Source organism: Loxodonta africana, chromosome 8, assembly GCF_030014295.1.
Source record: "Loxodonta africana isolate mLoxAfr1 chromosome 8, mLoxAfr1.hap2, whole genome shotgun sequence".
Classification (NCBI taxonomy): Eukaryota; Metazoa; Chordata; class Mammalia; order Proboscidea; family Elephantidae; genus Loxodonta; species Loxodonta africana.
Genome location: NC_087349.1, coordinates 23,412,966 through 23,432,659, shown reverse-complemented (window position 1 = coordinate 23,432,659; position 19,694 = coordinate 23,412,966).

Genomic DNA, 19,694 nt, shown 5'->3' with positions numbered 1-19,694 from the left:
TAATAACACCTATAACGTGTGTTTTCTATTATTAGAGGTGTATCTTTGTGGTAAATTTCTAGAAGCAGGATTGGCAGGTCAAATAATTTTTTTCTGCTGTCTTTTAGCTTTTTTCCATCAGTTTATTATTATTTTTTTTATTTAGGTAAAATTTATATATTTATTTTGATGCCTTTTTAAAGTTGTATACTAATATCTAAAACAGAATGTAGAGCATTTCCATACCATCAGTCTAAAAATTTCTCTCATGCCTCTTTGTAGGAAATTTGCCTAATTTACTTTCTTCCAGAAGCAACCCTCTTTAGAATGATTTTAGAATGATGTTTTAGAGATACATTTATAATGGTGCACGAATTAATAATTTGTTCCTTTTCCCTCAGCGTGATGTTATTGTAATTCATTTTTTTGTGCACATCAGCAATGTATATCTTTTCATCGTTAAGCAACACGCATATGAATATAGCACAATCTGCTTATTCATCTTCTAATTGCTGAATATTTGTGTTCTGTCCAGTTGTTGGCTACTATAAAGAAGGCTAGTATGAGGACTTATGTTAACATTTCTCTTGGGTGAATGCAGGAGTGGGATTGAGTGGTGTAGGAGTGGTTGTGGAAACCCTGGTGGCATACTGGTTAAATGCTATGGCTGGTAACAGAAAGGTCAGCTGTATGAATCCACCAGGCACTCTATGGGGCAGTTCTACTCTGTCCTGTAGGGTTGCTATGAATCGGAATGGACTTGATGGCAACGGGTTTAGGTTTTTTTGGTTGGAATGGTCGTAATACATGTTTATTTTAAAAGGAAACTGCCAATTTTCCAAAAGGGTTGTATCATTTCCCATTCCCTCTAGCGGTGCATGGCTGTTCCGGTTGCTTCCCATTTTTATCAACATTTCATATGGGCAGCGTTTGATGTTAGCCGTTTTCATGTATTTTATTTTGCAGTTCTCTAAAAATAATGATGAAGTTTTGAGTGAGTTCTGCCTACGTTCCTTTTTGAAACATCTGTACAAAGTTTTGCCCATTTAAATTGGGCAGTTTTCTTTTTTTATTGTAGATCGTAAGAGGAGTGTATTACATATAACCAAAAAACCCAGTGCCATTGAGCCAATTCTGACTCATAGCGACCCTATATCTATAAAAAATATATATATATAATATCTATACTAGGTACAAATTCTTTGTCTGATAAATGGAATGTGAGTTTTTTTGTTTTGTTTTTTTCCCAGAGTTTATGGCTTGTCTATTGTTTTCTTAATGGTGTCTTTAAATTCAATGGCTTGTTTTGTCTCTGGCAGCCTGGTTTAGATTTTTCCCATGGAGTATTACATAAGCGCAAAGATCCTGGCAGTTTCTCAGAAAAAAAAGGACAAGTGAGGGCAGTCAGAGCATGGGGTCACTCCTGACTGATCTCGGATATGTAGAATCACTTACATTCAAGCTGCCTTGGCTTGAAGCAAGGGCAGACCTCCTAGAACTGCCAGAGAGACCCTCAGCATGACAGAAACATGAATACTTTTCTCACCATTTAGTTCCTACAAGAAACTTACTAGTTGTAAAGCACTGCTCAGGAGTTATTGCAATCTTTAGTGCTAATTGATGTTTGTAACCATGGGCTATATATTATCAAAATAAAGAAAATGACTTGGGAGTTTGTTCTGCAGGAGGCTTATTCTTTTCTTTCCAGGAACCAGAAAGAATAGAGTTGCTAGGTGTGCACTGGGTTTCTGTGGAATTACCTTCAGCAGTAGGGATTTTTTTTTCCTCTTTTTTTTTTTTGAGGAATAAAGAGAGGATTTATTCTGAGCTTGTGCACAAGCTGAGGCAGAGAGAAATGCAGTCCTCAGGTTCTGCCTGCCTTGAGTTACACAGGTCAGATATTTTATACTCTGAGGACGGGGGAAGTGCTTAACAAATCATACAACTACAGGTTTCCACATTTTCTAACATAATACTCGAGTGGAATACGGTCCTAACCTCAGTATGATGTCAGCATGTCTCATCACCCTGTTAATTCTGCCTAGGGGAGGGATTTTTAGTATGTTAATGAGTCCTTTTCTGATCTTTGGGCTCAAGGCTCTGGTGCAAGGGTTAATATATTTTTTTTTTTTTAATTTTTATTAAGCTTCAAGTGAACATTTACCATTCCAATCAGTCTGTCACATGTAGGTTTACATACATCTTACTCCCTTCTCCCACTTGCTCTCCCCCTATTGAGTCAGCCCTTACAGTCTCTCGTTTCATGCCGATTTTGCCATCTTCCCTCTCTCTCTATCTTCCCATCCCCCCTCCAGTCAAGAGTTGCCAACACACTCTCCCGTGTCCACCTGATTTAATTAGCTCACTCTTCATCAGTATCTCTCTCCCCCCCGCTGACCAGTCCTTTTCATGCCTGATGATTTGTCTTCGGGGATGGTTCCTGTCCTGTGCCATCAGAAGTTCTGGGGAGCATTGTCTCTGGGATTCCTCTAGTCGCAATCATACCATTAGGTGTGGTCTTTTAATGAGAATTTGGGGTCTGCATCCCATTGGTCTCCTGCTCCCTCAGGAGTTGTCTGTTGTGTTCCCTGACAGGGCAGACATTGATTGTGGCTGGGCACCAACTAGTTCTTCTGGTCTCAGGATGATGTAGGTCTCTGGTTCAAGTGGCCCTTTCTGTCTCTTGGGTTCTTAGTTGTCGTGTGACCTTGGTGTTCTTCCTTTGCCTTTGCTCCCAGTGGGTTGAGACCAATTAATGTATTTTAGATGGCTGCTTGTTGGCATTTAGGACCCCAGGTGCCACAATTCAAAGTGGGATGCAGAGTGTTTTCATAATAGAATTGTTTTGCCCATTGACTTAGAAGTCCCCTCAAACCAAGTTCCCCAGACCCCAGCCCCTGCTTTGCTAACCGTTGAAGCTTTCATTTTATCTCGGAAACCTCTTTACTTTTAATCCAGTCCAAATAGGCTGACCTTCCTTGTTTTGAGTGTTGTCTTTCCCTTCACCCAAAGCAGTTCCCATCTACAGATTGATCAATAAAAAGCCCTCTCCCTCCCTCCCTCCCTCCCCCCTTTGTAACCACAAAAGTATGTGTTCTTTTCCGTTTTTTCTATTTCTCAAGATCTTATAATAGTGGTCTTATACAATATTTGTCCTTTTGCAACTGACTCATTTTGCTCAGCATAATGCCTTCCAGATTCCTCCATGTTATGAAATGTTTCAGAGATTCGTCACTGTTCTTTATCGATGCGTAGTATTCCATTGTGTGAATATACCACAATTTATTTACCCATTCATCCGTTGATGGACATCTTGGTTGCTTCCAGCTTTTTGCTATTGTAAACAGAGCTGCAATAAACATGGGTGTGCATATATCTGTTTGTGTGAAGGGTCTTGTATCTTTAGGGTATATTCCGAGGAGTGGGATTTCTGGGTTGTATGGTAGTTCTATTTCTAACTGTTTAAGATAACGCCAGATGGATTTCCAAAGTGGTTGTACCATTTTACAATCCCACCAGCAGTGTATGAGAGTTCCAGTCTCTCCGCAGCCTCTCCAACATTTATTATTTTGTGTTTTTTGAATTAATGCCAGTCTAGTTGGTGTCAGATGGAATCTCATCGTAGTTTTAATTTGCATTTCTCTAATGGCTAATGATCGAGAGCATTTTCTCACGTATCTGTTGGCTGCCTGAATATCTTCCTTAGTGAAATGTGTGTTCATATCCTTTGCCCACTTCTTGATTGGGTTGTTTGTCTTTTTGTGGTTGAGTTTTGACAGAGTCATGTAGATTTTAGAGATCAGGCGCTGGTCTGAGATGTCATAGCTGAATATTCTTTCCCAGTCTGTAGGTGGTCTTTTTACTCTTTTGGTGAAGTCTTTAGATGAGCATAGGTGTTTGATTTTTAGGAGCTCCCAGTTATCTGGTTTCTCTTCATCATTTTTGGTAATGTTTTATATTCTGTTTATGCCCTGTATTAGGGCTCCTAGGGTAGATCCTATTTTTTCTTCCATGATTTTTATCGTTTTAGTCTTTATGTTTAGGTCTTTGATCCACTTGGAGTTAGTTTTTGTGCATGGTGTGAGGTATGGGTCCTGTTTCATTCTTTTGCAAATGGATATCCAGGTATGCCAGCACCATTTGTTAAAAAGACTATTATTTCCCCAATTGACTGACACTGGTCCTTTGTCAAATATCAGCTGCTCATAAATGGATGGATTTATATCTGGATTCTCAATTCTGTTCCATTGGTCTATGTGCCTGTTGTTGTACCAGTACCAGGCTGTTTTGACTACTGTAGCTATATAATAGGTTCTGAAACCAGGTAGGGTGAGGCCTCCCACTTTCTTCTTCTTTTTCAGTAATGTTTTGCTTATCCGGGGGTTCTTTCCTTTCCATATGAAATTAGTGATTTGTTTCTCTATTCCCTTAAAGTATGACATTGGTATTTGGATTGGAAGTGCGTTGTATGTATAAATGGCTTTTGGTAGAATAGACATTTTTACTATGTTAAGTCTTCCTACCCATGAGCAGGGTATGTTTTTCCATTTAAGCGTGTCCTTTTGAATTTCTTGTAGCAGAGTTTTATAGTTTTCTTTGTATAGGTCTTTTACATCCTTGGTAAGATTTATTCCTAAGTATTTTATCTTCTTGGGGGCTACTGTGAATGGTATTGATTTGGTTATTTCCTCTTCGGTGTTCTTTTTGTTGATATAGAGGAATCCAAGTGATTTTTGTATGTTTATTTTATATCCTGAGATTCTTCCAAACTCTTCTATTAGTTTCAGTAGTTTTCTGGAGGATTTCTTAGGGTTTTCCATGTATACGATCATGTCATCTGCAAATAGTGATAGCTTTCCTTCCTCCTTACCAATCTGGATACCCTTTATTTCTTTGTCTAGCCTAATTGCCCTGGCTAGGACTTCAAGTACGATGTTGAATAAGAGCGGTGATAAAGGGCATCCTTGTCTGGTTCCCGTTCTCAAGGGAAATGCTTTCAGGTTCTGTCCATTTAGAGTGATATTGGCCGTTGGCTTTGCATATATGCCCTTTATTATGTTGAGGAATTTTCCTTCAATTCCTATTTTGGTTAGAGTTTTTATCATAAATGGGTGTTGAACTTTGTCAAATGCCTTTTCTGCATCTATTGATAAGATCATGTGGTTTTTATCTTTTGTTTTATTTATGTGATGGATTACATTAATGGTTTTTCTGATATTAAACCAGCCTTGCATACCTGGTGTAAATCCCACTTGATCAGGGTATATTATTTTTTTGATGTGTTGTTGGATTCTATTGGCTAGAATTTTGTTAAGGATTTTTGCATCTATGTTCATGAGGGATATAGGTCTAAAATTTTCTTTTTTTGTAATGTCTTTACCTGGTTTTGGTATCAGGGAGATGGTAGCTTCATAGAATGAGTTGGGTAGTATTCCGTCTTTTTCTATACTTTGAAATACCTTCAATAGTAATGGTGTTAAGTCTTCTCTGAAGGTCTGGTAGAACTCTGCAGTGAAGCCATCTGGGCCAGGACTTTTTTTTGTTGGGAGTTTTTTGATTACCGTTTCAATCTTTTTTTTTGTTATGGGTCTATTTAGTTGTTCTACTTCTGAATGTTAGTTTAGGTAAGTAGTATTGTTCCAAGAATTTATCCATTTCTTCTAGGTTTTCAAATTTGTTAGAGTACAATTTTATGTAGTAATCTGATATGATTCTTTTGATTTCATTTGGTTCTGTTGTGATGTGGTCCTTCTCGTTTCTTATTCGGGTTATTAGTTTCCTTTCCTGTTTTTCTTTAGTCAGTCTAGCCAATGGTTTATCAATTTTGTTAATTTTTTCAAAGAACCAGCTTTTGGCTTTGTTGATTCTTTCAATTGTTTTTCTGTTCTCTAATTCATTTAGTTCAGCTCTAATTTTTATTATTTGTTTTCTTCGGGTGCCTGATGGATTCTTTTGTTGCTCACTTTCTATTTGTTCAAGTTGTAGGGACAGTTCTCTGATTTTGGCTCTTTCTTCTTTTTGTATGTGTGCATTTATCGATATAAATTGGCCTCTGAGCACTGCTTTTGCTGTGTCCCAGAGGTTTTGATAGGAAGTATTTTCATTCTCGTTGCTTTCTAAGAATTTCCTTATTCCCTCCTTGATGTCTTCTATAACCCAGTCTTTTTTCAGGAGGGTATTGTTCATTTTCCAAGTATCTGATTTCTTTTCCCTAGTTTTTCTGTTATTGATTTCTAGCTTCATTGCCTTGTGGTCTGAGAAGATGCTTTGTAATATTTCGATGTTTTGGATTCTGGAAAGATTTGTTTTATGCCCTAATATGTGGTCTATTCTAGAGAATGTTCCATGTGCGCTAGAAAAAAAAGTATATTTTGCAGCAGTTGGGTGGAGAGTTCTGTATAAGTCAATGAGGTCAAGTTGGTTGATTGTTGTAAGTAGGTCTTCCGTGTCTCTATTGAGCTTCTTACTGGATGTCCTGTCCTTCTCCGAAAGTGGTGTGTTGAAGTCTCCTACTATATATGTGGAGGTGTCTATCTCACTTTTCAATTCTGTTAAAATTTGATTTATGTATCTTGCAGCCCTGTCATTAGGTGCGTAAATATTTAATATGGTTATGTCTTCCTGATCAATTGTCCCTTTTATCATTATATAGTGTCCTTCTTTATCCTTTGTGGTGGATTTAAGTCTAAAGTCTATTTTGTCAGAAATTAATATTGCTACTCCTCTTCTTTTTTGCTTATTGTTTGCTTGATATATTTTTTTCCATCCTTTGAGTTTTAGTTTGTTTGTGTCTCTAAGTCTAAGGTGTGTCTCTTGTAGGCAGCATATAGATGGATCGTGTTTTTTTATCCAGTCCGTGACTCTCTGTCTCTTTATTGGTGCATTTAGTCCATTTACATTCAGCGTAATTATAGATAAGTAAGTTTTTAGTGCTGTCATTTTGATGCCTTTTCATGTGTGTCGTTGGCCATTTCATTTTTCCACACGCTTTTTTGTGCTGAGACGTTTTTCTTAGTAGCTTGCGAGATCCTCATTTTCATAATGTTTAACTTTGTGTTTATTGAGTCGTTACGTTTTTCTTGGCTTTTTTCTTGAGTTATGGAATTGATATTCCTTTTTGTGGTTACCTTTTTATTTACCCCTATTTTTCTGAGTAAAAACCTAACTTGTATCCTTCTATTTTGCCTTGTATCACTCTCCATCTGGCAGTTCAATGCCTCCTATATTTAGTCCCTCTTTTTGATTATTTTGATCGTTTATCTATTGATTTCCATGATTTCCTGTTGTGTGTATTATTTTGTTTATTTATTTATTTTTTAGAATTAGTCTTAATTTGTTTGTTTTTGTGCTTTCCCTGTTTGAGTTGCGTTGATATCAGGACGTTCTGTTTTGTGACCTTGTATTGTGCTGGTACCTGATATTATTGGTCATCCGGCCAAACAATCTCCTTTAGCATTTCTTGCAGTCTTGGTTTAGTTTTTGCAAATTCTCTAAACTTGTGTTTATCTGTAAATATCTTAATTTCTCCTTCATATTTCAGAGAGAGTTTTGCTGGATATATGATCCTTGGTTGGCAGTTTTTCTCGTTCAGTGCTCTGTATATGTCGTCCCATTCCCTTCTTGCCTGCATGGTTTCTGCTGAGTAGTCTGAACTTATTCTTATTGATTCTCCCTTGAAGGAAACCTTTCTTTTCTCCCTCGCTGCTTTTAAAATTTTCTGTTTGTCTTTGGTTTTGGCAAGTTTGATGATGATATGTCTTGGTGTTTTTCTTTTTGGATCAATCTTAAATGGGGTTCGATGAGCATCTTGCATAGATATCCTTTCGTCTTTCATGATGTCAGGGAAGTTTTGTGTCAGGAGTTCTTCAATTATTTTCTCTGTGTTTTCTGTCCCCCCTCCCTGTTCTGGGACTCCAATCACTCGCAAGTTATCCTTCTTGATAGAGTCCCACATGATTCTTAGGGTTTCTTCATTTTTTTTAATTCTTTTATCTGATTTTTTTTCAGCTATGTTGGTGTTGTTTCCCTGGTCCTCCAGAAGTCCCAGTCTACATTCTAATTGCTCGAGTCTGCTCCTCTGACTTTCTATTGCGTTGTCAAATTCTGTAATTTTATTGTTAATCTTTTGGATTTCTATATGCTGTCTCTCTATGGATTCTTGCAACTTGTTAATTTTTCCACTATGTTCTTGAATAATCTTTTTGAGTTCTTCAACAGTTTTATCAGTGTGTTCCTTGGCTTTTTCTGCATTTATCCTAATTTCATTTGTGATATCTTTAAGCATTCTGTAAATTAGTTTTTTATATTCTGTATCTGATAATTCCAGGATTGTATCTTCATTTGGGAAAGATTTTGATTCTTTTGTTTGGGGGGTTGGAGAAGCTGTCATGGTCTGTTTCTTTATGTGGTTTGATATGGACTGCTGTCTCCGAGCCATCACTGGGAAACTAGATTTTCCAAGTAGTCAGCTAAAAAAAAATGCAGTCAGATCCCTATCTGAATTCTCTCTCTGGCTCCGGGTATTCGGATGTTAATGGGGTCGCCTGGGGAGGGTGGGGGAGGGATCTGAGAGCTAGGAGTATAGCACCACAGAATATAGAGCTGAACACCACGTTCACGCTCCGCCCCCGTTCGCCAAAATCCGGGCTGGACGGGTCCCTGGCTAGGACACTGCTTTCCTTGCTCGGAAACCAGTCACTTCCTCCTGGGGACTTCCTCCGGTGGGCGGCACCGCTCATGGGCACTGGGTGGGCGTTTCCCGCACGAACGGGTGGGCCCGCCCCCAGGGTCTATTCAGGCGATTATAATTGGGTCCCGTGGTCACGCCCCGCCTGTGCGCGCGCCCAAATCCCAGCGGGATGACTTCCGGGTTGAGACGCTGCTTTCCCCGTTCCGGAACCAGTCACTTCCTCCTGGGGACTTCTCCTTCCGGAGCGCCACACCTCTCGCGCGAACTGGGTTGGCATCACCTGCACGGCCAGGTGGGCCCCCCCCGGGTCAATTCAGGGCAATAAAAATGGACTCCGCTCTCACGCCCCACTCGTGCGCGTGCCCAAGTCCCGGCAGGACGGCACCCCATCTGGGACGCTACTTTCTGCGCTTCGGGACCAATCACTTCCTCCCGGGGACTTCTCCTTCCAGTGTGCCACACCTCTCGCGGAAACTGGGAGGGCGTCACTCGCACGACCAAGTGGTCCCGCCCCCTGGGTCAATTCAGGGTAATAAAAATGGACCCCGCGCTCATGCCCCGCCCGCGCGCGCGTGCGCACGCCCAGATCCCAGCGGAATGGCTCCCCGTCTGGGATGCTGCTTTCCCTGCTTTGAGACCAGACACTTCCGGGGATTTCTCCCTCTGGTGTGCCGTGCCACACGCGCGGACTGGGTGTGCGTCCTCCCGCACGAACGTGTGGGCCCCGCCCTGGGGTCACTTTAGGGAAATATAGTTGACCCCCCCCCCCGCTCGCGCCCCGTCGGCTTCTCGCCTAACTCCCGGCGGGACGGCACCCCAGCTGGGACGCTGTTCTCCCCCCTCCCAGATCAGTCACTGCCTCCCGGGTGCTTCTCCCTCCGGCTGCGCCCCTACGCCGCCCGCGCCAACATGCTAGACTTCCTCCCGGGATGGGTTCGGGGGGGAAGGGGTGGGCCCCCTTTCTGTGCCGTCTGACCCCCTGGGCTTTGCCCCAGATCGAGCTCCAAAGGTCACCTGCCTGGTGCGCTGGCTCCTAGTTCTGAAAACAGTTGCTGTCTGCCCGTATTTGTTCGTTTTCCGTCTCTAAGTCTGTGCTTGTTGTTCAGAGTTCGTAGATTGTTATGTATGTGATCGATTCCCTTGTTTTTCCGAGTCTTTGTTGCAAGAGGGATCCGTGGTAGCGTCCACCTAGTCTGCCATCTTGGCCCCGGAATCCCTCTTTTTTTTTTAATCACTAAACTTTTTTTTATATACAGCCCTGGTCACAGTTGACTTTGCCCTTTGTGTCCTCCAACCTTGACTACTGTGAGGAATTCTAATCAAGAGTTTCTTGAAGAACTACTCATAAGTTTTCAGAGTTGCAGCCCGGGGAAAACACAGCAGAGAGCTTGTTAACCACCTCTGATTGCTAACAATGCGTGCCCTGAGGGAACATGTGAAGTTCTGTCTTGAATATTGCCTCCAGCTATGAAAACCTCCCAAGGTGCTTCATCGATATTAATGGTGGAATCAAAACTCTTACTTACTGAAAAATCCTCTTTAAGTCACTTAAAGATCGAACATTTTAAAACTTTTTAAAAAGCCCCTACCAGTATCTGGAGCTTTTCTATTTTCTATCTTTTATCTGTTTCAGCTTGAAAATCAGGGCCAAGTCAACCTGGAAGGACAACGGTAAAGCTACATGTTTCTCTCTGTGATATTCTTTCTTTCTTTCCTTTTTTTTTAAACCTCATAAAATGCTAAGTTTCTATGTGTACTCTTCAGACTTCTAAAACAATTTTTTAGGTATGCTCTTAGTCTAACCAAAAAAAAAAAAAAAGCCAAACCCAGTGCCACCGAGTCAATTCCGACTCATAACGACCCTTTAGGACAGAGTAGAACTGCCCGCATAGAGTTTCCAAGGAGCACCTGGCGGATTCGAACTCCTGACTCTTTGCTTAGCAGCTCTAGCACTTAAGCACTACGCCACCAGGGTTTCCATATACTGGGTTGTTTTTTTTTTTTTTTTTATAGGTGTGTGTATAATAATGTGTGTGTGTATGTAGATTATAGTTGTTGTTAGCTGCTGTTGAGTTGTTTCTGACTCATAGAGACCCTATATACAACAGAATGAAACACTGGTCCCCCCTGATAGCATGTCAAAGTACTTGAGACGAAGTCTCCACATCCTTACTTCCGTGGAGCACTCGGGCCGTACTTCTTCCAGCACAGAATTATCCCTTCTTGTAACAGTTCATGGTGTATTCAATATTCTTTGCCAACACCATAATTCAAAGGCATCAATTCTTCTTCGGTCTTCCTTATTCATTGTCTAGCTTTCACGTGCATATGAGGCAATTGAAAACACCATGGATTGGGTCAGGTGCACCTTAGTCCTCAAAGTGACACCTTTGCTTTTCAACACTTTAAAGAAGTCTTTTTGGAGCAGATTTGCCCGATGCAATACGTCTTTTGGTTTCTTGATAGCTGCTCCCATGGGTGTTGATTATAGTTCCAAGTAAAATAAAATCCTTGACAACTCTAATATTTTCTCCATTTGTTGCTTACGGGCCCAGTGTCAGGATTCTTGTTTTCTTTATGCGGAGGTGTAATCCATACTGAAGGCTGTGATCTGTGATCTTCATCAGTAAGTGGTTCAAGTCCCCTTCACTTTCAGCAAGGAAGATTGTGTCATCTGCATAACACAGGTTGTTAATAAGTCTTCTCCAATCCTGACAAAGCCCCATTCTTCTTTACGTAGTGCAGTTTCTCATATTATTTGCTCAGCATACAGATTGAACAAGTATGGTGAAAAATATAACCCTGACACACACTTTTCTTAGTTTTAAACCAGGCAGTATCCCCTTGTTCTATTTGCATAACTGCCTCCTGGTCTACATACAGGTTCCTCAAGAGCACAGTTAAGTCTTCTAGAATTCTGTATGTTTTCCATAATTTGTTATGATCCACACAGCTGAAAGTCTTTGCATAGTCGATAAAACACAGGTAAACATCTTTCTGGCATTCTCTGCTTTCAGCCATGATCCATCTGAAATCAGCAATGATATCCCTGGTTCCCCACCGCCTTATAAATTTGGCTTGCATTTCTGGCAGTTCCGTAACAATGTACTACTGCAAGAGTTTTTTATTTATCTTGAGCAAAATTTTACTTGCATTTGATATTAATGCTATCGTTTGATAATTTCCACATTTTGTTGAATCACCTTTCTTTGGAATAGGCACAAATATGGATCTCCTCCCGTTGGTTGGTAGCTTTGGTAGCTGTCTTCTGAATTTCTTATCATAGACGAATGAGTGCTTCCAGAGTTGCATCCCTTTGTTGAAACATCTCAATTGGTACTTTGTCAACTCCTGGAGCTTGTTTTTCACCAATGCCTTCAGCGAACTTTGTATTTCTTCCTTTAGTATCTGATGTTCTTGATCATATGCTCCCTCCTGAAATGTTTGAACATTGACCAATTCTTTCTGCTACAGTGACTCTGTGTATTCCTTTCATCTTTTTTGGTGCTTTCTGCATAGTTCAATATTTTGGCCAGGAAATCCTTCAATATTGCAACTTGAGGCTTGAAATTTTTCTTCAGTTCTTTCAGCTTGAGAAGTGCACAGTGTGTTTTTCCCTTTTGTTTTTCTAACTCCAGGTCTTTGCACATTTCATTATAATACTTCACTTTGTCTTCTCAAGTCACCCTTTGAAATCTTCTGTTCAGTTCTTTTATTTCATTTTTTCCATTCACTTTAGCTACTTTACATTCAAGAGCAAGTTTCAGAGCCTCTTCTGACATCCATTTTGGTTTTTTCTTCCTTTCCTGTCTTTTTAATGACCTTACTTTCTCCATGTAGGGCATCCTCTATGTTATCCCACAACTCATCTGATCTTCAGTCATTAGTGCTCAATGTATCAAATCTCTTCTTGAGATGATCTCTAAATTCAGGTGGGATGTACTCAAGGTCCTATTTTAACTGTCATGGACTTGTTTTAATTTTCTTCAGATTTAACTTGAATTTGCATATCAGCAACTGATGGTTAGTTCTACATTTGGCCCCTGGCCTTGTCCTGATTGATGATATTGATCTTCTCCATCATTTCTTTGTACAGATGTAGACAATTTGATTCCTGTGCATTCCACACGGTGAGGTCTACATATGTAGTCACTGTTTATGTTGGTGAAAAAGATATTTGCAATGAAGAAGTTGTTGGTCTTGCAGAATTACATCATGTGATCTCTGGTGTCATTTCTATCACCAAAGCCATAGTTTCCAACTACTGATCCTTCTTTTTTGTTTCCAACTTTTGTATTCCAATCACCAGTAATTATCAATGCAGCTTGATTGCATGTTTGAACAATTTCAAACTGCAGAAGTTGGTAAAAAACTTCAATTTCTTCATCTTTGGATTGAGTGGTTGGTGCATGAATTTGGATAATAATCATATTAATGGGTCTTCCTTGTAGGCATATGGATATTTTCCTATCACTGATAGTGCCACACTTCAGGACAGATATTGAAGGATATGTAGATAGATATAAGCATAGACATGGTATAGGTATGGATATAAGTATAGATATAGGTAAGGAGTCCTGGTAGGGCAACGGTTAATTGCTGGGCTACTAACTGAAAGGTTGTCTGTGTGAACTCTGCCCAGTAGTTCCAGGGTAGAAAGACCTGGCAATTGGGTTCTGTAAAGATCACAGCCTAGGAAACCCTATGGGGCAGTTTTACTTTGTCATATGGGGTTGCTATGAATCAAAATCATCTTGACAGGAACTAACAACAAAAATATAGGTATGGGTATACATACATATACACACACACATGTACACAGAGCAAAATATAACAGTCAAAATTATAGTTCCAAGTGCAGAAATTAATGACATTAGTTATAATACATTTTGGCTTAGCTATCCCTTTGAAGCTATTTGAAGTCATAGTGTACAAACCATAAAGTTAAGTGTTCACAGCTTATGCCTCAAATGAGGAAACACATGCAAAAAAAAAAAAAAAAATTTCTCCTAATAAATACTTTGCAAGATGCTAACAAGCAGCCACATACAGAATGGAGTTTTATCTCCACTCACATCCCTGACTCACACTCTGATGCTAATAAGTACTGGAACGGCCAGAAAGCAAGAACCAGGAAAATAAGCTAAGATTCTAAAAAAAGATTCTGGATGATGGAAATATTTGAATAAATGACTCCTGAACATTCGAGTTGTTACTTAACGTACCTGTATGTGAACATAGCCATATTCTCTCTGCATCAAGAAATGCAGCTTAGTTTAATAAGGTAGTATTAAGCCTAGTTCACAAGGTTATGAATCTTTTTTGTGCTCTTCTAATGAACAAAGCCTTCTAAAGGCTTACCAAGACCATTAATAAACTACTAACTGAATAATACATCTCAGAAACGTTATGTTTGCAGAATGTATTCACATATTTAAAAAACAAACCCATTGCCGCCGAGTTGATTTCAACTCATAGCGACACTATAGGATAGAATAGAACTGCCCTGTAGAGTTTCCAAGGAGCAGCTGGTGGATTCAAACTGCCCATCTTTTGCACCACCAGGGCTCCATATTCACATATAGTATATCATTAAATTAATTTCAAAATCTTCTGTTTTAAATCTTCATTTTTCTTTTATAAGTGAGGAAACTGAGGCACAAGAAAATTCTGTAGTTCTAAATTGTACGCAACTAGTAAGTATCAGTATATTGATTCCCATATGCTTTTCTATACTCCATTTATAATAACTGTACTTATTTATATAAATAAACTCTACTTCTTTATAATAACTGTATAATAACAACGGTGAATACTGGATCTTCAAGAGTTAAAACATTAGCAAAGGGAAAATATTACAGATGAATAGGTTGGGAGTTAAGAGAACCGTCCATAGGATTGCACTAGAAAGGCATAGCAGATGAACTGAAATTCCTGGATCTGGCCTGGTTGACGGAGCCCAGCAACTAGAATTCCTCAGAAATGTATATTATTGAGGTATAATGGAATAGCAGCCTCAGGGGGTGAGGCTAGATTTCCCAGGGGAAGTGTGAAAAAGTAGAAAGAATAGGTATCCAGGAGCCTGGGCCTTATCAAAGTGTTAGGGCTCAAAGACAGATTTCAGACTAAATTGGTGAGATGTTAATTTCTACATATATATATATATATATATATTCAGAAAGCCAAGTTATATGAAAGCTTTTCATGGACAGGAGAAATAGGAGAAAGTGCTCCTCACGCTTAGGGTATGAATAGTTGGGAAATGAGAAAGGGTGGAATTTCAGATATGCGGTAGAGGAGACACATCATGTAGACATTTAGCCTTCAGCCTCTGACTCCCCAGAAAGGTCACCAGGAAAGCGTATTAACCAAAGCCGGATTTATGAAATTTACCAGCGTAAGGGAAACCACAACCCTGAGTTTTTGTCATCTCAAAATGGGAAATTAGGGCACTGTATTTTTTATTTATAGGGCTTTAGAGTTGGAGCTGGGTAATGTTAAGGTGGGTTGTGCAAGACTAGAAATTAGTCAGAGTTTGGTAGTATTTAAGACACAATAACATTAGATTGGTGGGCACATAGAGGCAAGGGGCTTGAAGCAAGTCTTGATAAGCAAGCTGTTAGCCTTGATAAGTAATCCATTTAGTTGCTTCACACTCTTATCTTCTAGAAGCAGGTATCTCCTGGAGCAAGCAGTTAAATTATTTTTGCTTGATTTCAGCATAGTTTAACACAAGGTCAGGGAATTATCTTGGCTTCAGTTCCCATAGCCTAGAAGAATTGAATTATACTGGCCTCGTGTGTGAGAGAGACAGAGACAGAGAGAGACTGAAAATAAAGCATGAGAGAAAATTATAATTTAAAAAATATGGACAGTCATCAGTTCCCTAATTGTTGCTGAGAGAACTTGAAATGTAAAACATAATTCTGATATTCCTTCCATTATTTCAATCCTGTATCCTGAGAGTATGATGCACATATTTACAGCAGTTTTCATAAAATACGGCCCCTAAATACAAACAGTAAATTGCTTCATCTGCTTCTTAGCTGAGGAAATTGTAATATTTTCCAATCCTGGAAAATTTCAGGGATTTACAAAGATGATTTAATTATTTATGATTTTCACTGTCCATGTTGACCAGAGACACCTGTCCTGCATTAGTTATGACTTGCTTTACCTTAGTGTATGGTACTGGGGTTCAGTGTGCTGCCTACCATGGTCAAAGAAAGCCTAGGAAGGCAGCAGTCATGGGCTTGCAGGTATCTGGCCTTGGAGACTTCAGTCAATTATGGATGGAGAAGGAGGAGTTGACCGCTTACTCTTCTGAAACATCACTAAATTTTTGTAAGGAGGTGGAGAGAAATAAGGGGAATGGTGCTTCTTATGTAGATAAACCTCAGTGTATGTAAAACAGAGATTCCATCCACACTAAAAGAACAGCATATGATGATAGCCTTACACATTTCTCTAGATTCCTTTGCTAGGTGTCTAACAACATATGAAGAGGATTTACTGGAAACTGTAACAAACATCAGCAAGATATTTTACTAATGACTATGATGATTCAACATCTCCATCAAGTACTTTGATACTTCTATGTTAATTGCCTGGATCTCATAAATTATTCACAGACTAGGGGGAAAAAAGAATTAATCAAGTATTCTCAGCATCTCAAAAGTTTTTACCCACAGTGCACAGTTGCTTTATGTGCCCCTACAATGTGTATCGCCAGACTATATTCTGACAAAATAAGCCCTGTGCATACGCTCTTGAAATTAAAAAAAAAAAAAGTAATGGATAATATATTAATTTTATTCTGAAAATACAAGCCTGGATTACTTCTTTTCATTACTTTTGCGTTATTTCCCATGGACTGCTCAACCTAAAACGCTCTAGTCAGAAGTCTTTGTATTAAAGTTAGAGAGTGATACTGAAGTAATTGTTTTTTTTTAATTAGAACTCTGCAAAGATAGGGCAACTGCTTTGTGAGATAATGACCTTAATTGTCAGTAGAATTGATACAGCATTTTGTGAATGACTGACTCTCGCAGTCAGCCAAGAGAGGATTCCTCCATTAGGAGAAAAGTTGAATTAGATGGCATTTAAAATTCTAAGACTTTTCCAAAAACGACTCTATAAGAATTAGTTCTAAAGCCTTGCTAGATATCTTAGTGTGACATTCACTTTAAAATACTATTTTATTCATTGTGAAGATATAGGACCTACCATGTTAAAAATGTGACAAAATAGGCTATGAGTCAGAATCAACTCGATGGCAAATGGGTATCTGGATTATAATACCAAATTTTTTCCCAAATAATATATTAAATAATAGATGTCAAACCAGAACCAAAGCCAAACCTGTTGCCATCAAGTCGGTTCCAATTCATAGCAACCCTATATGACAGAGTAGAACTGCCCCGTAGGGTTTCCAAGGAGCACCTGGTGGATTCCAACTGCCTACCTTTTGGTTAGCAGCCAGAGTTCTTAACCACTATACCACCAGGGTTTCCATTCACTCACTTAGTACAGATAAAATCCAGACATAATCTCTATAAAGTTTCTTCTCATAAAACAATGTTTCAGTCACTTATTTACTCAACAAACATTCACTTGCAACTTCCTTTGTGAATACACTAAGAGGCTACAAAGATGAGTAAACATGTTTTCTCTCCTCAAGAAGAGCATGGTTAGTCAGAAAATATTAACACAGAAATAAAAGGAATATAAGAAAAATAAAGTTAGATAAAAAATAAAGTACTAAAATAAAGATTAAAAGGTGAGATGATTTCTACGTGGGGAGTTGGAGAGGTGGCTATTGAGAGTGCGGGTTCCTGAGGAAGGAGGCATTTGACCTGGATCTTTAACAACTGCAAGGAAGAGTAGAAGTAGACTTCGTATAAACAGAGATGAATGCTATGAGAAGAAGTAATAAGCGGGAGGACAGACAGAGCAGTAAGACCAGGGCTCCCGGGACTTGGAAAGGGTGCAACATAACTTTAACAAACTTTCTTTAGGGGAAAAAAAAAAAAAGGCCAGATCTAGGCCTTACAGGGTCTTGAGCACCATGCCAAGGATTTCGGATTTATCCTACGAATAATGAGAAGCTGTTGAAGTATTTTAAACTAGAGAGAAAAGTGACCAGATTTGCATATTAGAACATGCACTTGGCAATGATGCAATGGTTTTCAAACATTTTTGCTCACATATTCCCAAAAACTAGAGAGAATTTTGGGAATATGTTAGCTCATTTATAAAAGATGTTTTTACACTTACACAAAAGAAACGTGAGCTCATTTATAAAAGATGTTTTTCACTAAAAAAAAAAGCAACATTTTCAAATTGGGCTTTTGTGAAAAGAAAGTGGGACAGGAGAACCACCATGATATTTTGATCACAGAAGCATCCTCAGGCAGGTCACTTTTAGGAAGTGGCTCCCATGGAAGTGGAGATTCTGAAAACTGATCCCCTTAAAATTATCTGATGCCCTGTATTTATTGGCAAACCTTTATCTTCTCCAGGGATGAGGATACAGCATTTTGAAGACTTCCAAGGGACAATACAATTGAGAATATGAAGGCTGGAGACAGAGAAATTAGTAGAATATTTTTTACATTAATCCAGGCAAAAGTTGTTTAGGACATGAAATGGGACCACGGAAATGGGTTTTAGCTTTTTCTGCATAACAAATCACTCCAAAATTTATTGGCTTGAAATAACAGTCATTTGTAGTTGCCCATTTTTTATAGATCCACTAGGTAGCTCTGCTTACCTGAGCCAAGTTGGCTGATCTTGGCTTAACCCACTGATAGATCTGTGGTATGCTGGTAGCATGGCTGGGGGTTGCTGATTTAGGATGGCATCATTCACATTTAAAATTTATATTAATGACACAGGAAGCATAAAAGAAGGTGGAAGGAATACACAGAGTCACTATACCAAAAAGAATTGGTCGATATTCAACCACTTCAGGAGTAGCATATGATCAGGAACCAATGGTACAGAAGGAAGAGGTGGAAGCTGAACTTGAGACATTGATAAAAAACAAGGCTCTAGTAATTGACAGAATACCAGTTGAGATGTTTTAATGAATTGATGCAGCGCTGGAAGTGTTCACTCATCTATGCCCAGAAATTTGGAAGACAGCTACCTGGACAACCTAAGGGTAAAAAGAAAAATAGAGATCTGTATTTATGCCTATTCCAAAGACAGGTGATCCAACCAAATGTGGAAATTATCACACAATATCATTAATATCACACACAAGTAAAATTTTGCTGAAGACTATTCAGAAGCGGTTATAGCAGTATATCGACAGGGAATTGCCAGAAATTTAAGACAGATTCAGAAAAGGATGTGGAATCCAGGATATCATTGCTGATGTCAGATGGATCCTGGCTAAAAACAGAGAATACCAGAAAGATATTTACTTGTGTTTTATTGACTACGCAAAGGCATTCGACTGTGTGGATGATAACAAATTACAGATAACATTGTGAAGAATAGGAATTGTAGAGCTCTTAATTGTGCTCATGAGGAACTGATACGCAGACCAAGGGGTATTAGTTCAAACAAGACAAGGGGATACTGCATGGTTTAAAATCAGGAAAGGTGTGCGTGAGGGTTGTATCCTTCACCACACATATTCGATTTGTATACTGGGCAAATAATCCAAGAAACTAGACTATATGAAGAAGAACAGGGCTCAGGATTGGAGGAAGACTCATTAACAACCTGCGATACACAAATGATACAACCTTACTTGCTGAAAGTGAAGAGGACTTGAGGCACTTACTGATAAAAATCAAAGACGACAACCTTCAGCACTGATTACACCTCAACATAAAGAAAACAAAATTTCTCACAACTGGACCAATGAGCAACATCATGATAAACAGAGAAAAGATGGAAGTTGTCAAGGATTTCATTTTACTTGGATCTACAATCAATACCCATGGAAGTAGCAGTCAAGAAATCAAAAGACTCACTGCATTGAGCAAATCTGCCGCAAAAGACCTCTTTAAAG